General features: G+C 39.5%; 1 protein-coding gene across 1 annotated transcript in view; it reads left to right on the top strand.

The window, feature by feature from the left end:
• The window catches only part of LOC104951431 (netrin receptor UNC5C-like), a 132,073-nt gene that overhangs the window by 120,264 nt on the left and 5,685 nt on the right, over positions 1 to 6,124 (top strand). The window lies entirely within an intron of this gene.

Below are 6,124 nucleotides of genomic sequence, written 5' to 3' on the forward strand. Positions count from 1 at the left end.
AAGATATCTTACCTTATATCCGAAGTTCCTAGGTACAATGCGGGTAGCGTGAGCGGCGAAGGAAAGAAGTCGATATTTGCATTCGTCCGTTCTTTGTCGTTGATTCACATTTCGGTCGTGGCTAGAATAAAAAGTCGCGCCACACATACAAACAAACAAAGCGGACTTATCTGAAACAAAAAACAACCCAATCACAGTGGGGAAGGCCAGTGTCGGGGTGTTGTGAGGTTGCGACAGATATTTTGTGTGTCTATGTGTGTCAGAAGTCATACCGTCCTCAACTTGTAAAGATCGTAACAACGAGTGTAGAGCGCGTAGGGCGACGTCCGTACGCTGGCGCCACCCCTTAGTCGCCACATTAGCAGAAGTCTCAACGACAGCAAGAGGTTCATTAATCGCGGACCGAGGCGANTATATTATTTCACCCATTCATTATTTATATGTTTTAAATTTGATAACTCCACTGTGTTTCATATCCCCTAAACCTCCAGGGTGTAAACAGTTTAATACTGGCAACTTCTAATTTTAGGAAATACGAAAACGTCTTATGAAGAGACGTGTCATAGAACATGCTACGAAACACACAATAGCCAGCATGTGTAGTTCTGTACCAACAGGATGGAGAACAGATAATGAGAGGAGAGATAAAGAAGTGATCCCTCACCACCTGTTAGCCTTGGCTGTACATGTTTCGCCGGTACAGTTTGTTGTCTTTATATCGTTTCCTAGGGAACGTTTTATGTATTCTGCTGTCCATACAGTATGTGTGGATCATTTCCCGCTAACAGAATGTGTTACCAAGTGACTCTCAATCAAAGGGTCCTCACCAGAAACAAGCCGGACACTTCAGGGTTCTCCATCTTTGGCTGACATAACAAGTTATACATTCGGTATCCAGTGTGAGGCTTTCCTCAAAAGTACATGGAGATAGGACATCATCCTAGTAACAGGGAGTCTAGATGACATAGTGGAAGCAACTTAACTTGCTGTCCACTTGCCTTTTAATCGTAATGTATTATTAAACGCAATCCAAAGATGATTACAATCCAGATGGATGCAAGCAACATGGGTGCTTGTCTCAGACTTGTGAAACTGTCTTTCTTTAGGCATAGTTAATATCGCACTTGAAGATGCAGACTGTATGAACAGTATAGTATTTTATAATGTTTGTGTGAAAGAGACAGGTTTCTGTACCTTTTGAAGGTTTCACTATGAGCATGAGAGCTGGAATGATCTTCTAGCTACATGCATCCCTTAAATAAAACCAAGCCTTTACTAGTTTTCTAAAGTTTTGCTGCTACTCCCTTTTGCCCCAAAGACGAGTTGTTTGGAAGGAGCTGTAATGCAGATGCAGACAAGCTGCCGGCTAGGGAACTCCAGCCATGGTTTCCACATGTGGTTAACCACAACCTCAGTTGGAGAAGTCTTTCTGACTGTCAGGCTTGTTTCTGGACAGGGTCCAACTCAGAGAAAACTGAGAGGGAGCGAAAAGTGTATTAAAATACAAATATACAAACTACCAGAGTAGTAATGGATTAAATACAGTTGATATCATTCATTATCGCTAAATATACACAATATACTTTTTATCAATCATGTTTTAATTTACTAATATATATATAACATATATATTTCTGTCATATTTTCGGCGTCTCATCATCACAGGATGTCAGTTGTGTTGTCTGCCTTCAGGGTGCATTGTGTTGATTTCACTTGTGAGCTGATCATGGTCACTAGCACCCTCCAGTGGATTTGGAAGAATAACAGCGTTTACATTTGCGATCGTCTGAAACGTGTAAATACATGATTATCATGTTCAATCTAATGACCTTTATTACCATAATATTATTTTGTGTTACTTACATTAACATTGTTTTTCATTTTTTATGCCATTTTAATGTTTTTATGGGTGTGAACTGTATGGGGGGATAACATCTGTAACATATCAGTTAGTTGCCCTTTATCTAAAATAATGTTCTGCAGCAACTAACATTCCAACTCATGGTGTTTTTGTTGAAAAAGTTGCAAATTAGAGCTTAAGATCAAGATATCAACTAAAGGGGATGACTGTATGTAATATAAAGTGTAATATTTTTGTGTTTTGCATAACATTGTGAAGCAAGGCTGGCTTTTTAATGTATGCATAGACTTGGGTCAACAGTGTCTGAAGAAATGGTAAAAAAAAAAACAGCCTTATTTTGAGTGGCTTTTAAGTAGATTTCTTATGCCCCTGGGGACACGAACCATATGGACCATGTTAAAGACAACATGAACATTCAGTTCAAAGGGAATACAGGTAAAATCTATCAATCTGAAGTATGGAGAGACGCCATATGAAACTGAACATCAGGTATGTAGAGGAGATACTGAGGAGGATATGTTAAAGGAAAGAGGGCAAAGGCTGAGTAAATATCAGTACAAAAGGTCAGATGTTTACCTTTTCATGGCTTCATTTTTTTCTGGTCGCTGTCCACACAGGAAGAAACCTTTAGATGTTGATTTTAAATGGCGATTTTTTTTTAAATATGCTTGTAAAAAATCTGACCTCTCGTATTGTTGTTCAACCTAGCCCTCAACAGCCCTCAAAATTGATGAGTCTTTTATTTTGGACAGCCTTATCATTCAAATTAGAAACGGTTCATGGTTAAATGATGGAGTGGATGTTTTGTATGTTTTCAAATGTAACTGCTGATGTCAGAAAACAAAGGGAAGAGTTATGTTAGTTTTGAGGATAAAAGCCTAAACATTAAGTTTCCTTCAGAAGAAAATATGCAGACAAAAGTCATGACAGTATTTCTGTTTGATCATCAACATCACTTATTTAGTCAAATGCAGAATACATGCTGATGAACGTGCGCAAGGACACGATGGTCAGATGTAAGAAACGTGTTACTGTGTAACTTGGCCCATAATCAGATCCTCACCACGTTCTAAATCTACGGTTTACAGCAGGTCAGACTGTTTGTTAAGGGGGGGTTCCATGAGGAAAGCATACGTTGGGCCTCTAGAAGGCGATCCTTCGTGATGTTGAAAGGAAAACAAGTAGTGTTAAGTTATCAAAGTATGTACAAAATATTTTGTATTGACATCATGTACAGTTGTGTACTGTCAGCTATATTTGGCAAATTTGAGAATACAACATAATAGCAGGACAGTTAGATTTGAGTTTCTATGTTTCAAGTTTTGTATTTAAGTTTCTTTCCTTTTTTGTAAAAGCAGTGTCTACTATGCAAATTTGGCATTGGTTATCATGATAGAAGTCTATTCCTAGAGCTGTGCTTGTAAGTGCATTTTTATTTTACTATAAGGGGTGATCTGATTATTGCGGGGTAGTGTTGGTCCATTTTGCTATTTCTGGCACGCTTCATGAATCTTGCTCAATCTTGTTGAATGCTCGCCTCTCTATCTCCTCTAATTGTTTTCTGTACAAAGTGTAAGAAAGAATTTTTAAGACAATTAATAAATTATATTTATAAGCAACGCTGATAATATGTTGTGCCTATGGTGGCTTATTTCTACAGAAATGTTTTGGGAAATGGTTTAATGCTTTCATGTTGTAATAATAGGGTGTATACGGCAAGGTTCCAAATGCAATAGAGTAGACCATGATGATTATATATATATATGTCATTTGCAATAATTTGATTTGTACCTTTCTGTGTAATTAATATTAACAGTTGCCAGACTCCAATAGTAGTTGGATAAAGCATTCTGTAGAGGAAGTAATAGAAACAAGAAATGCTTATGGTGTAGCTGTTTAACATGCTGTGTGCTCAGCAGCACCGCTGGGCTGCAATGAGGCATGCACTTCTCTTTAAACAAGGAAATATTGAGAGTATGCCTTAACAGTAAGAGGCACCTGAGAGACTAGTTAGTATGCTCCTCATTCAGCCACCACAAACTGTGAATCAGCCATGTCCATGAGTGAAACACTTTATTGGGGGAATGTTCAACCTTTTTACTGAATTAGAAACACCACTTTCTCTCACAGACAAGTAGGTACATATTAAATAAGGCACACAATCCAAGAGGAAAGAGAGTGTATAACACAACACATCAATCAACAATTACAAAGAATCCCAGGATTTTAGAAGGCAAAGATATTTAAAACAAACAAAAAGACTACTCATTGACCTGAAGGAAAGTTTATCAAGGATTTTACAAATGGACTAAAAAGAATTACAACGATTGGATGTTGCAGCAGACAACCTAAGAATGTGCTTACTGTGATGATGAAAGGTTTCCACATTTACCTTCAGAAATATTTCATACTGAGGCAGTAAGGCTTTTTAATCTTCCTAATACTTGACTGCTACCATGTTCTCCTAAGTCATTACACGTATCAATAGAGTAGAAATTAGATTTTTACAATGGAAACTAGAGACGTCCTGGTGGTTACTCCAGCTGTCAGGGAGGGTTGTGGTCTCACCCGTGTTGCGATGTACGGAGCTTCCAAGACCTTACCTGAGACTTGTCTTCAGTGAAGTCAGCATGTAGTACCGACTGTACATGTCGAAGCCCGACTAAGAGACCCTCTAGCGTGCCGCAACACAGAGCCCTCCATTTATATTATATGTAAAATACATGTATGAAAATAAAACCATGTGTTTGTTGAAAAAATTTCGTTGTTAGGCAACAGTCGCGACAACACCCTACTGATACGTAGATACCTCAAACTATAGAAATGTGTACTGGTCTCACTAAAGTTGACGATAATAACAAATCCCTAGAACTTCTCATGGCTCACGGTATGGTACTCAACCCACAGGATGTCTGGGAAGTATACTTCTGTCACTCTCTCCACCAGCCGTAGTTTTACTGATTGCTGGTAGTAAAGGATTAGCCACCTAGGTCGCTACTCCATTTTATGTAGATTTATCTCATGTTGAGGTATGTACGATGTATGTGTGTGTTTGCTTACTGGAAAGGATTGTGATAGAAACAGAGGAGGTCAACAAACTCTGTCTACCTTGCGACTCTGTCTTCGACCCTGGTGTGCGGCCCGATTGGCGGAGTGTCGGGATGCCAATTTTTTTCTGTTGAACGTTCTACAGTCTTTAGCGGCCTGTATTCGACACCTCGTCCGGGGGAAGGTCCACACACAAATGTGTCCGAAATAACAGTGGACCGAGACCAGGTCCTACGTATAGGAACCTTTTCCACTCCTTGTCCTTCGTAACTAGTGGGAACCTTTAGCCGTCCTAGTGTGTGAAGCTCAGGTCTGGTGTCTTTGTGCTCTCAGGTCCAGGGGGAAACTTTCTTACATATTGTCCTAATGCCACCATTTGAGTTTCACTTTGAGTAATTTTTGTAGGAGTGGGACAGACGCTAGTCTTTTCTACTCAGTAAAAGGTAAAGTCTGATAAATTCCTGAGCTTTAGGTCCAAAGACAAGTGTCACGAGGTTTTGGACCTTCTTTTATTTACATTCAAACTGACCGTGCATCGACGTCTCTATACGGCTGTGCGATACTGATCACTCACCTTATGATATAGTTACGAAGACACTTTCGAACGTATGGACATCTATTCCGGGTAACCTATCTTCGTAATCCGAATAACGTCGTACTGTGGAGGAAAGGATTTGTCAGCTGGGTGATGACGGAATACAAGTGGTTATCTAACTGTGAAAAGTGGAGGGAAATCCGGGAGCGTTATTACTGTGATCCAACCCTGTGGTGAGCAAGCGAAGAGACTGCCGGAAATGTTTGGACGCAAATGCGACATTCCAAAAGTCTGTAGGCTTTTTCCTGTGGCGACAATAAAAAATTAATATTACCCTACAGTTTTTTTACGTTCTCGAACAAAAAGTACATTTTGAGTTTGAGAAGAAACACTTTTTTATATTCACTATACAGGTTTATTTAAGACCTATCTCGAGATGTACGGACACAAGGGAATCGGGACGAAATCTTCCCCCGAAACATCTTATTAGTCTACTTCGTGTTGCCACGCGTGGGTATCCACGGCGTCGTTAAAGTCCTTCCTTCCAGATAGTTTCCGTTAGGTCTTTAACAACATGTGATGACATAACTATGAAGAGACTACATCACTACGATAAATTTTACACCAATTAACACGGACACAATCAAGAAGGTGGCCGCAAGTTGTTCGGCAACAGTAAG

Source organism: Notothenia coriiceps, unplaced genomic scaffold, assembly GCF_000735185.1.
Source record: "Notothenia coriiceps isolate Sejong01 unplaced genomic scaffold, NC01 NC01_scaffold00000339, whole genome shotgun sequence".
NCBI lineage: Eukaryota > Metazoa > Chordata > Actinopteri > Perciformes > Nototheniidae > Notothenia > Notothenia coriiceps.